At 47.8% G+C, this 22,299-nt stretch overlaps 1 pseudogene; it reads left to right on the forward strand.

Annotated features, from left to right (window-relative positions):
• Positions 1-1,980: 1,980 nt before the first annotated feature.
• Positions 1,981-18,634, forward strand: LOC130681137 (zinc finger protein 541-like; annotated as a pseudogene).
• The last annotated feature ends 3,665 nt before the right edge of the window (positions 18,635-22,299 follow it).

A 22,299-nucleotide genomic window follows, 5' to 3' on the forward strand; every position in this document is an offset into this window, starting at 1 on the left:
CTCTCTTCCCGAGTCTACTGTGGTTCTAAGAGTCAGGGAGCGCTTTAGCCGAGCTCTTCCATGTCCCCAGGTGTCTCTAACGTGGGCTTTCTCCTTCTGTTTGTTTAGACCTGAGGCTGGCCATGCTTCAGGTGCCTAGAGATGGTGACGAAGGAGGCAGGGCCACCTCCGGGAGCGCAGGGAAAGAAGAGCAGCATCACACTTCACCTCAGAAGCCGCTTCTGGATTGTAGCCTCTGCGGGAAGGTGTTCAGCCGCGCCAGCTCTCTTAGCAAGCACTACCTGACGCACAGCCAGGAACGGAAACACGTTTGCGGAATCTGCAGCAAGGCCTTTAAGTGCAAGGACCACCTGTATGTAGGAGTCTGGTCACCAACATCTGTGCAGGGGCCTGGGGAGGAGGGGGCATGTTCCTAGGTCGTTCTCATCACCTCCCAGATGAGCCTGACACACCCTGTCGGTGTTGGGTCCCTGTGACCCGTGCTTAGACGAGGACTCCATGTCTGGGGACAGGTCTGCCACTGCCCTGAACAGGTCACCCTTGCGAGCTCCCAAAGTCACACCAATGAGAAAATCATTGCCTTGATTTGCAGATGGGACGTCCCGAGGCAATTTTGTCATGGAGGGAATCGGGTTAACTTTATAGAGAAATATTTGGAGACAGTGATAGTTGCCTGAGGAGAACCAGCCCGTGTTTATTTGAGGAACATGTACCGGGACTCCACAGGGCACGAGAGATTCCAAAATCCCTGTGCCTAGAATGGGGCAATGGCACATTAACTCTTGTCTCTCTTTTTTAACTCCTGATTTTTTTTATTTAACTCTTGATTTTAAAAGAAAGCCCATAAGGAGTCTGGAGCAGAATTCCTTTTGTTCCTAATGTCTGGTAAATGATAAGCTTTTCTTGCTAGTGAGGAAGGACAGACAGACTTCCTCAAACCAAGAGACTGGCAAGTGGGAATCGGCAGTCCATTGCATTTTATATGCTCCTGGCCTTCCCACAGGGCTTTGACTGACACACCTTCCCACTCATCCTCTCGCCAAGCCCCCCCACCAGGGAAAGGCAGCGATTTGCTCATGTCACAGACCGATTAACAAGGGAGCTGGAGATTGGGTCTCTGCCACTCTCCTCAATTGGAGGCCAGGGCCGCCCTTTGGAGAAGGGCTCTGTCATTTATCAGCATGCCCCATGCGCCGCATTATTAGGACTGTCCGGAGTAGGGCTGCTGGGAACACGGAGGGTATTTACTCATCTGTTTATGTTATTAATATAGATATAAGTATGACATAAACATAGGACATATTTGTATTCATTTATTTTATAGGAGGCACGTTTGACTGTTTTCTAGAATGTTCTGTTTGGGCATCTGTAAATTGTATTTTTTCCTGTGGGGGGTTTCAGGCAGCTGTCTCCTTATAGGAATTCTATGATAGGGGAAAGACTCCTTTGTTAAAGGCAGGATGCTCCCCAAATGAGCTTTTCCTCAAATGTATTCTGCAAAATTGGTTCTTGAGGGCACTAAGAGGAACTATTTCAAAAAACAGTTCTGTGGGCAACTATGTTTCAGAGACATGGCAGGTTAAGCAGATGACCCTCTATCTATCTACCTGCTATGTGGCTGTTACATTTGCTCCCATGAACCTCCAAGAAGCACATGGTGCTCTGTCGGGACTGACTTGCCAGCGGAGCCCACGTCCTCGGGGAGCCACTCTGGAGGGCTGGTGTTCCTTGGGAACCCATTCTGGGGAACTCTGGCCTGGCTTCTGTTGATTTTTCTCTCAGATAAGGGGTTTGCTTAACGGTGAGGGAGAGAGGCACCCCTTCCAGATGCTTAGACCGTAGCTGGGGGCTGAGTACAGGCTCTGAACTGTGGTTCTGAGCTCCACTGCCCCTTGGGAGCACTGTGGGGGGAGTCAGGCTCGGGACCCTGCAGTGGGAGGCTGAGCCCCAGTAACCTCTGACTCCCTTCTCGTGTGTGACTCCAGGACTACGCACATGCTCACCCACCAGAAGACCAAGCCCTTTGCGTGCAGGGAGCAGGGCTGCAGCAAGAGCTACTGTGATGACCGCTCCCTGCGCCAGCACTACGAGGTCCAGCACGGCTTGTGCATCCTGAAGGAGGCCCCCCTTGAGGAAGAAGCTTGTGGGGACTCCTCTCCTGCCCACGAGGTGGCCGGCCAGCCTGCTGCGGATGGCCTGCGGTCCCTGGTGCCTCCAGAAGCCAGGTCCCCAGGCCCCCTTTTGCCCAACCGAGAGCCCCTGCGCTCTATTGTAAGCAGCATGGTCCACCAGGAGATCTCATCTTCCGGCCCGGTCCTGGCCGGGCCCTCAGATGACAGGGAAGGGAAAAACACAGCCTGTCCCTCCCCACCCTCACTGGGGCCCTACCCCTGCACCCCAGCGGCCCCAGGGACCCTGGGCAGTGATGTTCCTGAGGAGTGTCACCCCCTGTGGAAGGAGCCCGCCACTGGGTTCACAGCCATTCACTCCAGGGTAGCAGAGGATGGTGGTCCAGACCCAGCTGAGTCGGAGCGGCCGCCCCAGCTACCGCCCACCCTGGAGAGCGGGCAGGAGGGTGGGACCCTGCCGGCTGGCCTGCCTCTCTTCCAAGGCCAGGCAGCACCTGCCATTGCTGAGCCTTCAAACCACAACTTCCAGTGGCTCCAGAACCTCCCAGGCTGCCCCGAGAGCGAAGGGGATGATGTGTTTGCCATCCAGAAGCCCACTTCCGTGTCCTCTCAGGAGGGCTCCAAGTCTGGGCCCAGGCCCAGCAGCACCTCCCTGATGGGGGAGCCCTCGCCCAGCGGTGGCCCCAGTCTGGAGGATGCACTGCCCTTCCCCCCCACACTCCTGAAGGCACCTGGGGAGGCCTCAGGCGGCCCTGGATATGCTGGCGAGGAAGGGGACACCAGGGCTTCCAAGAAGAGCGATTCTGACAGCGACTCCTGCTCACGGCAGCACGTGGAGGAGCCCAGCCTCCAGGCGGCCCTGAAGCTGAGTGGGCTGTCCTCTGACAACACGACGCTGCTCTCCGGGCAGTTGTTCCTGAAGTCGGAGGAGTGTCTGGTGAGTCAAGGGCAGATGCAGGTGTTCCAGATGATCACCAAGTCCCAGTGGATCATCTCTGGACCCCAGGTGGCTGTGGCCTCCCCCAGCATGCTGTGCCTGAGGGCAAGCAGGCTGCACTGAAGCCACTTCAGGGGCCGCGGCCACACCAGCCCCCACCACTGGCACCCACAGTTGACTCCTTCCATCCTGGTCCTGCAAACCCAGAGCCAGAGGGATCCCCGCCCCACAAGAGAAAAACCACGCCCGCCTTCCCCAGGGAGGCCTTGCCCAGCAGCAATAGACAGGACCCGAAGGGAGGACCAAATGTGGCTCCTGTACCATGGGAACCCCCTGGGAATGCAGATGTCTCCTCTCTGGCCAAGCAGCTGAGATCCACGAAAGGGCCCTTAGACCTGGGGGACATCCTCCCCACAGGGGGCCCATGGCCGACCCAGCTAGGTGGGGACAATCCTGCCGGAGCCCAGCTCCCAGGGAAGCAGGCCCAGGTGGAGAATGGCCTGGCCTTGGGGGCCATGAAAGGTGCAAAGGGCCTGGCCTGCTCCCAGGGCAGAGGCCACAGGCTCTTCTCTGGCAACATGTGGGCCCAATGTTTCTTGGACTTCCAGAAGGAGAAGGTGAAAATGGATACGCGCTGTGAGGCCTCTCCCAGCCAGGTGGCCATGGCCTCCTTCTCATCGGCCGGGCCTTCAGTGGACACCCCGCAGGACTCAAAGTCCAAGCTGACGATATCCAACAGGATCCAGGTACCTGACTTTATGCTGTGAGATGAGTGACTCACTCATCACTTGGTTCTGAATTTCTGAGTGTCCAGACATTTTATTTAGTGCCCGTGAGTCCTCAGACCCAGTTTTACAGAGGGGAAGTGAAGGTTCAGAGAGATCATGGCCCCCCACCAACCTTCCCCGCAAAAAAGCCAGGATGAAGGCTTTGCAAAGTTGCTGGGATGCCCCGTGTCACCTTTCCTCACTGAGTTTTTTCTGCTTGTTATCCTCTTGTCCTTCTCTTCCTTCTGGGTTTGCCCCCTCAAACTCTTCAGAGGATATAAAGGTAGAGTTCCTTCCCCCTCAGTATTCCTGCATGAGATGCCATTTATGGCTGTGGGGCAGGGGTGACCACATGTGTAAGCACTTGTGCAGCATTAGCCTGGTTCCTTCCCAGGTGGTGGCCACGAGGACCTGGGCACCAGGTGGTCAACCGCTTCTCTTTGCGACGTGCTCAGGTCTAGCACCCGACAGCTGTATCCTCTTTGTTTTTAAACAGCTTTAATATTCATATGCCATCTAATTGACCATTTTAAATCACACCATCTGGTGATCTTTAGTAGTACTAACAAAGGTTGTGCACCATTACCACTTTTTCCACAACATTTTTCATCAACCCAGAAATTAACCCCACACCCTTAGTTGTACCCCCAGGTCTCCCCATAACCTCCCAGCCCCTGGCACCGTGAATCTACCCCTGTCTCTATGGATTTGCCTACTCTGGACACTTCATATAATTGAAATCATACACTGTGGCCTTTAATGTCTGCCTTCTTCCACTCAGCATAATGTTTTCAAACTTCATTCATGTTGTAGCATATGCCACGCTTCGCTCCTTTTTATGTATGAATAATACTCCATTGTGTGGATACATCACATTTTGTTTATTCATCAGTTGATGGCCATTTGGGTTGTTTCCACGTCTTGGCCATCGTGAATAGTGCTTCTGTGAGCATTCATACAAGTTTTTGTGGGGACATACATTTTCATTTCTCTTGGGAATGACCTAGGGGTGGGATTATCAGTTCATGGGGTAGCTCTGTGCTTAACCATCTGAGAAGCTGCCAGGCTTTTCCAAAGCAGTTGCAGCCTTTCACATCCCTATCCTCGGTGGACGAGGGCTCTGATTTCTCCACAGCCTCATCAGCACTTGCTATTGTCCAATTTTTTTTTTTTACCATAGCCATTCTAGTGGGTGTGAGGTGCTGCCTCATCATGGTCTGACTCACGAGGCTCTAATGGCTGATGGTGCTGAGCATCTTTTCATGTGCTTATCAGCCATTCATGTCTTCTTTGGTTTGGTGTCTGTTCATATCCTTTGCCCATTTTTGAACTGGGTTATTTGACTTTTGTTAGACTGTAAGAGTTCTTTATGTATTGTACATACAAGGCCCTTATGAGATGTATAACGTGTAATGACTTTCTCCCATTCTGTGGGTTCTTACTTTCTTGATGGTGTCCCTTGATGCAGGGAAGTTTTAAGTTTTGATAAGTCCAGTTTGTTCTCTTTCTGTGTCATCCAAGAAAGCATGGCCTAATCCAAGGTCATGGAGTCACACCTGTGTTTTCTTCTCGGCACCTTGTAGTTTTAGTTCTTGCATTTGCCTCGTTTTTGATATGTCGGCTCAGATGTATTTTCTTCTTCAGGATGGAAATACCTACCGGCTCCCCGATCCAGTGAAGGAGGAGAGCATGGCAGCAGGTGGATGGTAAGTTCGGAAGCCCCTCCCTGCCAGGCCTGGGGGCTCAACCCATCAGGAGTCCTCTGGGGGCTTTTATGTGCTGGCCTTGGGCGAGTGAGCTCTGGATGCTTCAGCCCTGAAGAGGTACATGCCAGGCCACGAAGGAAGGGGGTATCGTCTCCATTTCTGGGGATTCATCGAGAGTTGTCAGTGGATCAGACTTAAAAGAAAAAAAAGAAAAAAACAGAGGATACAGGGGTGGAGTCCCTTTCCCCAGTTCTTCCCCCCTGGTGTGTCTCTCCATAGTATGCAGCAAAATGGAGGCCCTGCAGACTGGGCAGAGCCAAGGAGCACGTATGTCTGCAAGAATTGCAGCCAGATGTTTTATACAGAGGAAAGGCTGATCAGCCATATGTGTTTTACCAACGACCAGTGGCTGCCACCTCGAGGGAACCAGGACCAGCAGGTGAAGGGGCGCGCGCAGTAGGTTCTGTGCTCGCAGGGCGCTCACAGGCTTTGGGGGAGGGAGTCAGTGGCTGGGTGTCATGGTCTCAGGATGGAGGCGTCCTCCTGGGGAAGCCTGGGCAGGGACCAGGGGTCAGGCTGCGCTGCTCTGGGGGGCAGGCCCGTGCTTGAGCCTGGAGCAGCCTCTCTGCCACCTGCCTACAGTTCCTCTTACGCTGCCATCTCTTCCTGTGTTTAGGTGTCAGGCACAGAGTTTTTCAAGCCTCTGAGTCAGGCGCTGAGGGTGGAGGTGGAGGCACAGGGCCCCCCAGGAGCCATGAAGCCCCCAGACAGCATGAGCACAGCTCCTCTGGGGATGCCTCTGGGCCTAGTGAGCTGGCGCCTGGGAAGCACAGCCAAGGTGGGTGCTGGTTGGTCCACTTTCTTCCCACTGCTTCCTGCACAACTTGCCAGTGGAAGCCACGGGCAGAGCCCAAACCAGATGCCACAAAAAATCTTCTCTCCAGAACAGCTTAGCTTGCACATTCATTCATTCATTCACCTTCTGTGCCGGCGCTGTGGGGACAGTACTGGGGACACCTTGGTGACAGGGATGGCCCCAGCCAGGCCTCCTGGGGCTCCCAGTCCATGCGAGTAGATGGACCCATGCCAGGCAGTGAGGACTCAGACTGGGCTGGGCTAGGAGGGGGAGCAGAGGGACTGAGGGGACACCAGAGACCCTGCCTGAGGAGGTCAAGGGGGACATCCTGGAGGAGGGGGTCAGAGTTGAGACCTGGAGGATGAGGAGCAGTAAGACTGGCAGAAAGAGGGGAGATTGTGTGCAGGTGGGTAAGAGATGTAAGTTCATGGGATCAGCCATTGCAGCCTGGACTGGAGGGCCCCACCAGGAGAAGCCCCCTCCAGGCGGGGCAACAGGTTGCATAGATCCACTTATCCATCTCATGGAGCTGTGGTCATTTTTCATTTTGTCATGCTGTTGCACTGCATCTCAGGCCCCATCTCTAAGTGCCAGTCATTGTACCAACTTGACCCTGGCCTCATACATCTCCAAAACCCTTTGTATCAGGGCCTCTCCTTGTGGGGGTGGGCACATGAGGAAGCTTCCGGCATCATCCATCCAGGCCGAGAATCCGGGGTCTGGCTCGGGCGTGGTGGCCATGCTCGGCTCCCTTGCTGAGCCCGGCTCAGACAGGGGTGTTGGGTGTTACGTTTCCCTCTGGCTCTGTGGCAGTGCCCTTGCCGGTGCTCACACCCGCTTGAAGACTGAGCTGTGCACAAGTGGCCCCAAGTCACCCACCTGTGGCTTTGAATTCTCTTCTCCAGGGACAGGACAGAGACCAGGAGAAGAGAGATGGAGAGGAGACCAGCCAGCCCAGAAAGCGGAGAAAGCGCCCCCGGCCCAAGGCATCATTCCCACCTCCCGCCCCTTCTGCCTCTGGGGGGCCGGGCCCTGAAGAAGGCCACCAGAGCTGCCTGCAGTCTCCGGTGCTCCTGGTGGACCACTCCCTGCAGGGACTGTGCCCGCACTCTCCCGATACACCACCCCTGGTGCTCAGCCCCATCCGGGAGGAGTCTGGGCTGGATTCCAGCACTCTCTGTTCCATGTCCACTCAGGCTGGTCCTGACAAACTCATCAGCAGGAAGCTTGGTGAGTGAGGCTGGGGCCCGTCATCTCTGACCATCACACGGCAGGCCTGCGATGGGCCAGATCCACCTCGATGTGTAGCATTTGGTCCAGGTGTTCTCTCTGGCCTGTGGCTGTGTCTGGCCTGGGTGACCCATGGCTGCTCAGAGGTATCCCAGGACCATGTGGAACCAGCAGCCTTCTAGGTGCTGAGAATTTTACAGGCAGAAGGAAAATATAGAGGCCATTTAGCCTGACCACCCTTCTGCCTGTCCTTTTGAAAAATTTTGTTAGCAGCTTTATTGGTACATAATTCACATACCATATGAATCACCCATTAAAGTATACAATGTGTTTTAGTAAATTCAGAGTTGTGCATCCATCGCACTATGTAATTTTAGAGCAATTTCATCACCCCAGAAGCAGCACTGTATCCATTAGCAGTCATACACCCCCCACTGCCCCCGTCTCCCCAGCCCTGGGCAACCATTAATCATCTCTAATTATCATGGACACACTTACTCTGGACATTGCATGTAATTGGAATCATACAGTATGCGACATTTGTTGTTTAGTTTATTCATTTAGCATAATGTTCTCAAAGTTCATCCATGGTACAGCGTATACAGTGCTTCAATCCTTTTTATGGCTGAATAATATTCCGTTGTGTGGATACACAACATTTTATCCATTTATAGCTGATGGGTATTTGGGCTGTTTCCATCTTTTAATGGTTGTGAATAATGCTGTTATGAACATTCACATACAAGTTTTTGTTGGACAAAGGCTTTCATTTCTCTTGAGCTTATGCCTAGGAGTGGAATTGCTGGGTCACAGGGTAACTATGTTTAACAGTTGAAGGAACTGCCAGACTGTTTTCCAAAATGGCTGAGCCATGGGAATAAATTTCCATGCACGTTGCACGCAAGTTCCAATTTTCCACATCCTTATCAACGATTCTTACCTTTTTCAATTATAACTCTCCTAGTGGGCATAAGATATCTCATTGTGGTTTTGATGTGTATTTCTCCAATGGCTAATGATGTTGATATCTTCCCATGTGCTTATTGTCCATTTGTGTATTTTCTCAGAAATGTCTATTCAGATCCTTTGCCCCTTTTTAAAATCGAGTTATCTTTGTATTACTGAGTTGTAAGAGCTCCCTTTATATTCTGTATGCAAGTCCCTTATTAGATATATGATTTGGGAATTCTCTCCTGTATCATGTCTCGTATTTTCATTTTATTTATGGCATTTATGGTACAAGAGTTTTTATTTTTTGTCACTTGTGCTTTTGGTGTTGTATCTACGGTTTTGCCTGACCAAAAGTCACTTTAAGTCAGTTAAGAAAAGAGAAGAAATATGCAATTATGCTGACTTTTGCTCCTTTTTCTTCTAAGAGTTTTATGATTTTAACTTTTACATTTAGGTCTTGGATCAATTTTAACTTACCTTTTCTATATTATGTGAGATAGGAGTCTAACTTCATTCTTTTCTGTTGGGATATCAGTTGTTCCAGCACCGCTTGTTAAAGAGATTATTCTTTCCCCCATTGAGCTGGTGTGGCACCTTTGTGGAAATCAACTGACCATAGTGATTTTAGATTTTTCTTCTTTTTTAATACAGACAGTTACAGCTATAAGTTCACTTGGAGCATTGCATTAGCCACATTCCATAAGTTTTAGTATGTTATGTTCTTCTTTCCTTTATCTCAAAATATTTCCTAATTTCTCTTTTGATTTCTTCTTAAATACACTGATTATTGAGGAGTGTGTTGTTTTATTTCCACATATTTGTGAATTTTCCAAATTGTCTCCTTTTATTGATTTCTAATGTAATTCTACTGCAGTCAGAGAACATGCTTTGTATTAAGTTGGTCCTTTCAAATTTATTGAGACATGTTTTATGAGCTACAATATGTTCTGTCCTGAAGAATGTCCCATGTGCACTTGAGAAGAATATATTCTACTGATGTTGTGTGGAACGCACCAAAAATGTTACTATGTCTTGTTTCATTCTGTGTGGTTGTCCTATCCATTACTGCAAGTACTGACATCTCCAACTATTGTTTTGAATTGTGTATTTCATACTCAATTGTGTCAGTTTCTGCTTCATGTATTTTTGGACTCTGTTTTTAGGTGCATATATGCTTATAATTGTCATAACATCCTGATGAAGTGATGGTTTTTCTCATGATATGACTACAATGTTATTTATCATCACTGCAATAATTTTATCATAATCTCTATGTTTTTTTTGTTTTAAAGTCTAATTAGCCTAACAGTACCATTCTGCCTCTTTTAAGGTTGTTTACTTGGTATATATTTTCTGACTTTGTATTTTCAAACTGCTTGTGTTTTTTAAAATAAACCATGTTTCCTATAGATAATATTAGTTGGATCATACATTTTTTATCTAATGTGACAAACCGTGCATTTTGATTGGTTTATTCAATCCGGTGTCATTTAATGTTACATTGATATAGGGAGGTTTACATTTGCCATTATGCATTTCCTTTTCTGAATGTACCTTGCCTTTTCCTCCTAATATTCCTCTATTCTGGCTTACTTATGTATTAAGTATTTTCTATTGTAACATTTTAATTCCTTTATCTTTTCATGTTTTTCTTAATCCTTCCTTAGTGGTTCCTATATGATGTAAAATTACATCTTAATGTCATCAGAATCTGTTCAGATGTATAATAACTTACAGTGAAATACAGAGATGCTACTCCTATGGAGCTCAATTTCTCCTAACCCTTTGGCTTTTATTATTTATATATGTACATTATATATGTATGTGTGTGGGTGTATAAACCCAGCAATACATTAATTCTTACATTATATGAATTTGTATTATGGAACCAAAACTGAGGGAATAAAGGAAAGCAAGCATTCTTTATACAGTTTGTTATATAACATTTTTAGTTACCATTTCTCATCTCTTCATTTATTCCTGTGGATTTGAGTTACTGTATGGAGTGTTATTTCTTTACTCCAATGCGTCTCCCCTTTGTTGTGCTGTTGTTGTCATATATATGTTTATAAATTACAGGCCTATAACAGTAGTGTTTTATGCAATTACTTTTTAAGTCAATTAAGAAAAGAGAAAAAAATGCAATTATACTGACTTTTATAATTACCTATAGAAGTACATTTACCAGTGTTTTTTGTTTGTTTGGATTCAGATTACTATCTCATGTCATTTTCTTTTTCAGTCTGAAGAACTTCCTGTAGTATTTATTTTCATTGTGGAGGTGTAATTCACATGTCATACAATTCATCCTGTTAAAATGCCCAATACAGTGGTGGTTGGTATATTCACAGAGCTGTGCCACCGTTGCTACCATCAATTTTCGGATATTTTCATCATGTCCCAAGGGAGCCCTGTCCCCAGCCGTAGGTAACCACGAATCTACTTTCTGTCCTGTAGGCTCGGCTCTTCTGGACATTTCATATAAGTGGGAATCATACAATGTGTGCTTCTTTGTGTTTTCTTCCAGTTAGCATGAAAACTTAAGGTTTCACCCATGTTGTGTATATCAGAACTTCATTTCTTTTCATGGCTGAATAATTCTCTCCCTTTAATGTTCCTTGTAAGACATGTCTGCTAGCAACAAGTTTCCTCAGTTTTTATTTACCTAAGGATGTCTTTTTTCACCTTCATTTGTGAAAGGTAATTTGCTGGATATAAGATTCTTGTTTGAGTTTTTACTTCCAGCAATGAGAACATGTTGTACCCACTGCCTTCCAATTGCTATCATGTCCGATGAGAAGTCAGCTGTTAATCTTACTGGAGTGTACATGTATATCACGTTATTTTTCTCTTTTTGCCTTCAAGATCTTTATCTTTGGCTTTCAGTATTTTGCCTATGATGTGCCCAGACGGAGAGCTCTTTGTGTTTATGCTACTTGGAGTTTATAGAGTTTCTTGGATGTATGTATTGTTTTTTCATCACATTTTGTGCATTTTCTGCCATTAAATACTTTAAATATTTTTCTGTTCCTTTCTCCACTCCTCCTTGTATTCCCATTGCATGTGTTGCTGCACTTATTGATGCCCCACATTTCTCTGTGGCTCTTCGCTTTCCTTCATTCATTAATTTTTCTCTCTGTTCTTCAAAATCCATAATCTCCATGGATCTCGCTTTAAGTTGGCTGCTGGTTACCTCCGCCAGCTCAAATCTACATTTTGGTTATTGTTCTTAACTCCAAGATTTCCATTTGGTTCGAAAGAAAAACAATTTCTACCTCTTAATAGTATTCTCTCTTTGATGAGTATTTTTCATTGTACCTTTCTTTAGCTCTTTAGGCATGAGAGCTGGGAGGAGAGGGACCCCCTGTGTCCCTGGCTGCACCTCCCTGGAGTAGAGCCCTCCAAGTATAGCTTCTGATACACAGTGCATGGGGTTGGTAGGTAAGGGAAAAAGTCATGGCTCAGGTGCCACAAACTCACTATTCTTACCGACATTTACTCAGTTGTCCTGAATGAATATTTCTTAAAATGCTGTATAACTTTAGGATAACTTCTGGAGACTTTAACTGCTTTTAAAATAAGTTTTACCTGTTAATTTGTTTCTTTACTCTTTGCATTTTCAGAAGTCCTAGTCCTATTCCTCATGATCTTTTTAACAATTATTGTTGTGACAAGAAGAGTGAACATAAGACCTACCCTCTAACAAATCTTTTAAGTGTTCAATATAGTATTGTTTGTAGTGCCATACAGCAGATCTCTAGACTTTATTCATCTGGCTTAACTGAGACTTTACATTCCTTGGTTAGTAACACCCCATTTCCCACAACCCTAAACCTAGACACCACCATTCCACTCTTTTTATATGGATTTGACTATTTTAGATACTATATGTTAAGTTGCATTCATGCAGTATTTCTCTTTCTGTGACTGGCTTATTTCATTTAATATTCTCAAGGGGTTCATCCACATTGTTGCATATTGCAAAATTTCCTTTTTTCAATGCTAAATAGGATTCCATTGTATGTATAAACCACATATTCTTTCCCCATTCATATGTCGATGGGCATCTTGGTTGTTTCGACATCTTAGCTATTGTGAATCACGTTGCAGTGAACATGGGAGTGCAGGTGTCTCTTTGAGAGCCTGATTTCAGTCCTTCTGGGTCAGTACCCACAAGTGGGGTTGCTGGATCATACGGTAGTTCTGTTGTTAGTGTTCTGAGGGAGCTCCCGACCTTGCAATCTTGGAAACCCTGCTTTCAGCTGCTCTACAAAGGCAGGCAGAAGGTGACCCTGCATCACTTCCAGTCCGTGTTCTTGAAGCTTTCTGTGGCATGTTTTCTAGATCTAGTGAATGACTCTTCTGGCATCTGTGCATTCGAGGATGACACGGAGCTCAGCACTGAACCGTGAGTTGGAACAGACTTAGAACCTGGGGGTCCTACCAAAGTGGGGATATTCTTACCCTCCTTGTGTTCCCCCAGAGCTCCTTCCTCACAGGGGCGTTAGCTTCTCTCTGGGAGAGAAGTGGTAGATTTCTCTGGGTGTATGTGGGAATTCCTCCAATGTTCCTTCTTTCTGGGCATCCCATAGTTGGGCCCATGGGGACAAATGCCCAGGACCCTGGGGATATAGGTAGAACTGTTGATGGCACATGTGAGGCTTGAGTATCCATGGAATGTGACTAGAGGGATGTAGCCATGGATTTAGAAGCATGCCAGGCATCAGCATACACCTCCCCTGTCCTGGACCCCTAGAGGGGTACCTGAGGGAGAAACGTGGTGATAAGGAAAATTGGAGGAAGGGAGTGTAGCTGGATGGTATCCAGAACACTTGTCCATGTCTGTCCAGGGTGACGAATACTCAGCAGATGCATCTGGGAGATGACAGACGTTTCCACAGAGCAGGGTTGTGGCCTGAGTGTAGGGCACGTCACACATCTCCGTCTTATTTTCCATCTTAGTCACATGTGCATGTCTTGTGTGTGGCCTCATTTCAGACACATCAGGATAGGAGGCGAGTTTCAGGCCGAGATCCCGGAGCTCCTGGAGCGCCCTCCAGCTGAGACCGGTGAAGATGGAGCTTCTCTCGTCTGGAAGCCATGGGACGATTTGTCAAGCAATCCAGAACCACAGGATAGAGGTGGCTGAGACATGGGGGTCAAATTCCCAAGGGTAACCCCCTTTCCCTCTTCTCCAAGGAGTTCCTCCTCTCAGTTCTCACCTGGACCAAGAAGCAGTATTCCTGGGTGGGGTAGCAGGCTGTGGGACCAGGACTTCTCCCGCCCCCCATTCTCCTCATGCAGTAACCAGCCAGGCCATCCTGAGCAGGTGCCAGGAGAAGGTTTTCTGCCCTTCCTCCCTGTCCTTCAAATGCCTGCTTTTCAGGGAGCTGTGACGGAGACAGGGACAAGAGCCCCTCCCTGTGCTTTTGGGGACATCTCCTCCCCGGCATTCACTGACTCCCTGTGTCTCCCATCTCTCTCGCTCGGCTGGGGACGTTTGCTGGGAACAGTGACTGAACTCTGCAACTTGGCCTGCTCCAGCACCATGCCAGGAGGGGGCACCAACCTGGAGCTCGCTCTGCACTGCCTGCACGAGGCCCAGGGTGAAGTTCCGGTGAGCTGGAGGCAGGGGCGGGCTTGGCGGGTCCCTGGGAAGCCCCTGCCCTGCTGAGGCTGGGGATCTGTTGCATGTAACGTGCCATCTGTGGGCTTTGCGGCTCATGAAAACTGAGAAAGTCCACCCATCCTTTTCCCCAGTGGCTGTGGGGTTGATGTTCTTGTCAGTTGTAGGGCAAGTGTGTAGATGGGGCCCAGTTAGTCAGTTATTTACCTGGAGCAGCAGCAGAGCACCAGGTTTCTCCGAGATCGCAGGGGCAGGGGAAGTGGAGCCGAGTAGACTGACTCAGGTCCTGCACTGATCTGGTTTATTGATGGAGCTTTATCTTTTTAATTTAAAACCCATGTACGAAAACCCCCGATGCAACAAAAATATCTGCTTCCTCCAAGGACCCGCTTCACCATCCTGAAGTTTAGAAAATAAAAAGTCCCACTCTGAGTAGTGGGAAGGGAGGTCAAGTCACCTGAGTTAGGGCCCCAGGTGTCAGTGTTGGCAACTGTACTGTTCCTCAGGTTGCAAGGCAGTGGGCGGCGCAGAGTAGGTGCTCAGCCAAGGAACCAGCACATGTTTGTTGGCCCTCATGAGTGTCGTGGCCCTGGGTCACGGCTGGCTTTGAGTCCCCCCTTGGACTAATGCTCTGCCTCCACCATTTTTGAAATTAACAAATTTTCTTAAAGGGGCCTGCGTTTTCATTGTGTGCTGGGCCCTACAGGTTCCACGGCCAGGCCCGATCGGGTTTGCACTGGTGAACGAGACAAAATCCTTCTCTGTGGGGCTTACGTTTTAATTTTAGGACAGTCAAAGGGAAATCTGTTTTCAAAAATTGTTAGTGGTTAGTGCTATGAATAAAATACAATGGAGCGTGGCACAGGCAGGGCTCCTACAAATGCCAGTCCTTGACGAAGGAAGGAGCTGGTGCCGGAATAAATCCACACGCTGCTTCCTTCATCAAGAAAACAATACTGAGAAAAACACAAGCTGCACTCAGCAGTATGCGTAGTGACGGAGCTGGCATGTCCACTGTAGTTCACAGGCTGTGGCCAGTCCACGGCCCCACCACGCGCTGAGTAGCCGTGGAGCGAGGGAGGCCTTAGGGATGGCCTGTCAGTGCTTTTCAAATGAATGAAAGAATGAAGGCAGGCCTCCACCTCACCTTCCCTCCCTCAGAAAGTAGCCTGCTTTCCTTCCTGCTCCAGGTGGCCCTAGAGACCCTCTTACTCAGCGGACCCCAGAAGCCACCGAGTCACCCACTGGCTGATTATCACTACGCAGGTACTGGAGCGAGGCTGCGGGGGTGGGTGTGCCCGGCTAGTACCCGGGAGCCAGTCAGTCTCAGCGGCAGGCTCTGCTTGTGCCTCTGGGTGTTCTCTTGGGGCCCTCCTTCTCCTGCCTTTCCAGAAGGGCCTTTCCTCTCCAGGGGACCTCAGGGGGTGCCTGTCTCTCCTGGCTGGGTCCTCCCTTCCCCCTTCCAGTGGTTCCCTCACCGTCTGTGCCCAGCCAGGAAAGGGATCCCCTGGCCAGGGAGAGGTGAAGGCGGGCTCAGATGCAGTGGCTGAGCACCCCAGCCTGGGAGTCAGGCAACTGGGGGTTGCTGCCTCCCATTGGCAAGTCTGTTAACCAATGGAAGCCTTGATATTGCATCTGTAAAGTGGGGATAGTACTGATCCCAACCTGCTAAGGTTTTTCTAAGGATTGTATGAGATAAAACAGAATTCTTGGCACATACTTGGTACTTGGTAATGACAGCTTTAAAAAGGGCAGGCTGCATTTCAGCCATGGCTGCGGCCGCAGAACTGTCCTTCTCCCTCCTGTTTCTCCGATAGGTTCAGACGTCTGGACCCCCACAGAGAAGGAGCTGTTTAATAAGGCATTCCAGGCTCATAAGAACAACTTTTCCTTGATACACCAGATGGTAAGGTGTACGTGGGTGGGCTGGTGTAGACAAGGCCTCATCTCACACCGCTGAGCTGAGCTAGAGCTGGAGGGCCTATCCGGGTGACACGCTGTTCACACTGTAAACTGCTTGTAGTTTATAAAGCCATTGATGTGAACAACTCCAGACAGTACAGAAATGCCATCACGTGCTCAAAGCCCTCCGCACCCATCCCCGTCGTCCTACTTCTGAATGATGACCTCTGACTTTGGCTGGGCACCTCAGGCATTTCTTTCCCTGTTCAGATCTTACGTGCATATACACATGTATTTAGAAAAGGATGTGAACATACTATACTTAATGTCTGCTGATGTTTTTTGTTCTTTTAACTTGATACACACAAAACTGCACGTAACCAAAATGTAAGATTTGATGTTTTGACATATTTATACCTGCAAAACCATCACCATGATCAAGATAAGAAACACATTCATCACCCCCAAAAGGTTCCTCCTGCCCCCGTGATAAATCCCTTTTTCCTACCACCCCTGTCCCTAATCACCTCCTTATCTTCTTTCTGTCACTATAAGTAAGTTTGCATTTTCCAGTGTTTTCTATCAATCCTGCAGCATGTGCACTGCTTGTCTGCCTTGTGTGGCTTCTTACACTCAGCATCACTATTTTGAGGTCCATCCATGTTATTGTGTGGACCCTTTTTCTTGCTGAGGAGTATTCCATTGTGTGGATGTAACACAGTTTGTTTAATCATTCACCTATTGAGGGACATCTGCGTGGTTTCCAGGTATCTGCAATTATAAATAAAGCTGCTGTGAACATTCACATTCAAATCTCTACATGACCAAGTACTGTTGGTGGCAGGGAGGGTGGTAAATACTTAGGAAAGGAATGAGTGGCTCACATGATAGGTGTACACTGAACTTTTTAAAGAAAGTGCCTTTTCATCTACTTCTTCCAGGTGGTTCTTTACCCAGTTTTGGGCCACCTCATATGCATATGCTGGTCAGCACATTGCTGAACGCTCGAGGGGAGCACCCCCCAGATCTGTGGAAGTTTCCTCTGTGCAGCTCTCTTCCCTGTCCTGCCTTGTCCTGTGAACTCTCACCGCCTTGTTCTCCCAGAACCCTCCCTCCCATCTCAGCTCAGGAAGGCCACCGGGCTCTGCCTGGACCCCTCTCCCCAGACCATGGCCTGGAAACTCACTCAGGGTGTAGTGTGTAGGGACAGTGGGGGCTTATTTTCTGTCTCTCAGAAAGACTTGTTCTTGGCTTGCCTAGTGTCTCACCAAACATCATTTCAGACATTTTGACTGTTTCTTCTCATTGTTTTCAATGGGAAGGTCAGTGTAGCTCCTGCTGCTCCATCTTGTTTGGAAGCAGAAGTCCAAGTTCTTTTTTTTTCTTCTAACATAGTGATATCTCTTAGGCAGAGGATTTACTACTCTGGCTCCTAGTCTTTGAAGATATACAGAGCTGAAAAATCACATGGAGAAAGTATTTTCTGAAGTGAGCCCCACATCTTAAATGGCCAATTTAATTTTCCTGAGAAATAGCCTTCCTAGAGCAATTAAACTTTCCTGTTCTGCTTTGTTTTTACAGAAGTTATTATTAATGGGGTCCATTCTTAGTGGGGGGAGAGCACATGTTGGAGTCTGAATGCCCAAGGATCCGACTGTGCCCTCAAAACCCCCTCCTCCTCTCGTGGGCCGCCTACCTCTGCACTGCAGGGCTCTGCCTGGCTGTTGCAAAGGCTTTGTGGTACCTGCTGATGAGGGCATCCTGCTGCAGGCAGTCCCAGTTGGTAAATGCAGAGCCATTAGGCCTGATGTCACAGTGAGCACCTGTGTAGGGAGCCCTCGTGTACACCTTCCCATAGGGAAGGCCTCCCGGGATTGACTTGGGGCTCAGAGAATGTGCAGAGCTTGGACGGTGCTGGGTATGGCAGCTTTACCCTGAGCCCCTCATCACCAGCAGGACTCTGTGCTTCTGTGCTCCTTGTAGCCCAGGGGTGTGCCAAGCCCAACAGGAGAGACATTCCAGGAGAGCTTTCAGAAAGTGCCTAGCCCCATGGCGAGGGGGCGTGTGAGGCAGTGCCCAAAGCCCGCTGCTGTTTTCTTTCACCAGGTCCAGACAAAGACCGTGGCCCAGTGTGTAGAATATTACTACACCTGGAAAAAGAGGGTCAGGTTTACTACCTCTTCTCTGGCCCCAGGACAGAAAAAGAGGGTCAAAAGAAAGCTGGCCGAGGCAGACCCAACAGAAGCAAAGGTAGGGGATTCTGGGACAAGGGGGTCTCACTGGAGTTCAGTGCTGGTCTGAAGACCTACTGACCACCCAGGTCGGGGTGGGGAAGGGGCCCCTACAGAGGAAAGCATCACTGTCAGAAGGGTGGAAGATCGGCACCCTGATGTCATTTCTGCCCCTTCTGCAGGCCACTTGCAGCCCTAAGAAGAGACCCAACCACCATCCAACCCCTGAGTTGAAGACAGAGATGGAGAGTTGCAGGGGAGAATCCTTCATCACCGCCAACCCAACTGCTGCTCCCAAGCGGACCCCTTAGCCTCCGGGGCGTGTCCAGGGCCAAGGCACTTTTCCCTGTGGGGAGTGTGAGAGGTGGGCACCAGCCCTGTCCCCGGATGCACCCGTACAGCCTGCCCTCTGTCTCCGTGGGCCCTCAGCCCACCTTCCCCCTGCTCTGACCCGTTTCCTCTGCTGACTCTGCAGGGTGTTTGATAAGATCTGTAGTGGCAATGCCCACATGAAGCGGAACCGGCTTCAGGACCCCGTGGAAACAACTGACAGGGAGGAGAGGCCAGCGAAGGCCCTTAAGCTGGTAGAGGAGGAGAAGGAGGAGGAAGGGGAGACGGGGGCTGACATGGGCCCCTTGCAGGGGTGATTTGGGCCGTGAACCGGGGCCAGGCAGCGTATCATCAGGATGAGGACCTCGGGCCATTACCTCTCCCTTTAGCCTCCCCGAGGTGTTCAGAGCATCCCTCTGCCTCCACCCCCACCCCCCGGACCCCCTGACCAGCTCAGCTTGTCCACCTTAGACCGATGGGCACCGTGACAGAGCAGCACGCAGCATGGTTTCTATACACACACCATTTACGCTGCATCTGATTTTTCCTGCTCTTCCAAGTGTGTCCCAGGGTCACGTGTCACAGTTAGGATTCCTAGTCTTTTTCTGCAGTGATCCTTTTGATTATACCTCAGACCCAGCATTCCATCACAACCACGGAGGTTATTTAAGAACTATTGGATGGTTTACTCCACAGGCACACATGAGTTTCAAAGCTTCACTCACTTGTTTCAGTAAAATGAAAAGGGCAGCTCCTTTTACACGTGAACCTGCTCAGCCAATTTACAACTTAGCCTTCAACTTGTCCGGGCTGGGCAGAAATCAACCGTGCAAACTGAGTATGTTTCCTCCTTCCTCTCCCATTACTTAACTTAGTCATGTCTCTTCCTAGAAATAGTGCCATTTTATTTCTCATCTCTTCCATATCCACCCCACCCCAAACAAAATCAACCAACCCACCCCAACTTATTTCTCCTTTAATGCCTGCATCCTGACTGTGCCGCACTTCTCCCAGCATGACTACAGGGTGACTTGAATTTTCATTTTGCTTTCCCATGTCTGGGAAGTTAAACATATGACTGTTAGTGGACAGTTCTGATAACCTCCTCCCAAAGGACATGGCTTGCCCGTGAGATTGCCTACAAACTCCAAAAGTATCTATTTCTTTCAATAAATAAGTTCTTTTTGTATTGTTTATAGGCAACGAAACAGCTACAAAATCTTCTTTCTATAGGGGTTTTGTAGTGCTAGTGGAGTTGGGAAGTTGGCAGTGGTGGCAGTGGTGACAGGGTACGTGTGTGTGTGTGTGCTTCATTTTCCTTTCTTCCTAATGCAACAGTCTTTATAGCCCAGGAACAGTGTGGCCATTCAATCCTGAGAACCGTTTAAAGCAGACCTGGGAAATGAATTACTGACGGCCTCATTTCAGCACAGTACTACATGATCAGACCTCCCTATGTATTTTGCACAGCTCAGAATTCGAAGTCACACGTTAAGTTTCATGAACATTGCTAAAAAACAAAAAAATCACACCAAGATCACTTGTTGAACCCACTGAGTGTATTTTTCTTCAATCATCTCTTTTAAGATCAACATTAAGAAATCCACATTTGTCTTAACGGACTCCTCCTGCTTGAAACTATTCCCATTTAATTATGACACATTTGCTAAGATGATTTAGGATTCTTAGCCTTGCCAAAATTATGGATTCTGTTTCCTAGGGCGAGAGTATTTAACACTTTGTATATTTACAGTATAGTGCCCTGAGGACCAGATCAGTTTGGAAGCCTCTGAGTAACCCATCTGTATACACACCATGACCGCTGGCCCAGGCTCCAACACACTCAACACTTTTCCTAAACTCGTGTCCCCAGTCCCTGTATTAGAGATAACGAATCATCTCATGGCCAGGAGCAGATCGTGATATTCCATGGTCTCAGCTGAGATGAATCAAACCCCTGGAGGTTGGGAATATGTCTTAATTGTATATTTGGTCTTGAACAAAACTACTGCTTCCATTTGATTTCTTCCCCCCTTTCCTTATCCGGATGATTTTCATTCTTACCTCACCCATCAACTAGTCAATAGGAGAATAGGAGCTATTTCCCTTCTTTGTTTGGGATTCTGGCTGCAACCCAGGCACCATTTTCCAAGTAATTCATGAGCCCTGCAATGTCCTGGCTTGTGACCACCGGCCTCTTCCTTTGTTATATTACATCTTGCCAGGGAAAGGACTGAATGCAGGAGCAGGCAGTAGACTGCCACTTAATGAAGAGCAAGCTGCTATTTTTAGGTGAAAATACCCTAAGTTCTTTTACTTTTGCCACATGGAAAAAGTGTCTATATAAAGCTGAATCTTAGGCTTATGAAGAAAGCCGAAGAGGCACAAGTATTTAAGAGTTACAGAGACCGAATACATTGTCAAGGGCTGGAACGGAGCACACAGTCTGGTAGGGTAGGAACTCAGTTTGTCCTCCCACCTGTCCCCCAAAATCACTTTCCCTGCATCAGCAATGAGATATCACCAGGTGACCCAGTTTTGGGTGAAGGGCAAAAAGAAGTCAAAAGGTTAAAGTGAACTTTTTTCCCTATTCCTTAGAGGCAAGGGGTCAACATTTTGAGGTGTTGTTTACCGTGCTGCATTAAAAAAAACATGTTCTCACCATCTGCTGGGTATCTAAGATTGATCTGGGTATTAGTGGCAGAGTATTCATCAAACAGAATCTTTATACTCAAGGAACAGCCTAGTTGAAAAGGACTGGAATGAATGAATGAATTAATTAATGGGTGAATGCATGAAAGGAGCAGCGAACAAATGAGCTTAAAATGGATTTTATTCACTTTAGGATCACTTGTTTATGGTCACAGCAGGTTAGGTAACATCTGTAGCTTGTAGTAGTAGTAGGTAACATCTGTAACATGTAGGTAAAGCCATGTAAACCCAATCTCTTAACATGATCATAGGCTTTTTTTCCTTTTTTTAAATTAAGGTATTATTGATATACACTCATATTGTTCCTTCAGTTTTGCTTCATTGTTATACTGCACAAATGAGGGAAATCATTTGGTATTTGTCTTTCTCTGCCTGACTTATTTCCTGAGTATAATACTCTCTAGCTCCATTTACATTGTTGCAAAAATGTTGGGATTTGTTTCTTTCTTATGGCTGAATAGTATTCCATTGTGTATATGTACACTAAACAGTGTGACGAAGGCTCTTAATCAATGTCTCCTCACACTTGATGAGAGGAAGTGTTGACTCCCGGAACCACCTAATCTTTTGTTTTTTTCATATATGGATCTAATTGACTTTAACTAAACATGAGAGAAGAGGTCAACATTTCTTCTCAGTTTATAGTGAGGGGAAGAAAACCATGAAATGGCTTAATACTATTTTTTTAGGGTAGTGGTCTAACTTCTTGCTAAAGGTAGCCACATATTTCTGAGCTGGTAGAATTTTGTAATTTTTAGAAGTAATTTCATTCATACATCTAGAATTGAAGTTTTCTTAAAATGCCTGAGGGGAAAAAAACCCACAAAATATTTTTGTTGTTGTTTTTCCCCTGACAGACTATATCACTTTTATTGGCTTAATGATTTGGGGAATATTTGATAACAAAGCAAAACTTGAAGGG

Source organism: Manis pentadactyla, chromosome 15 (assembly GCF_030020395.1).
Source record: "Manis pentadactyla isolate mManPen7 chromosome 15, mManPen7.hap1, whole genome shotgun sequence".
Taxonomy (NCBI): Eukaryota; Metazoa; Chordata; class Mammalia; order Pholidota; family Manidae; genus Manis; species Manis pentadactyla.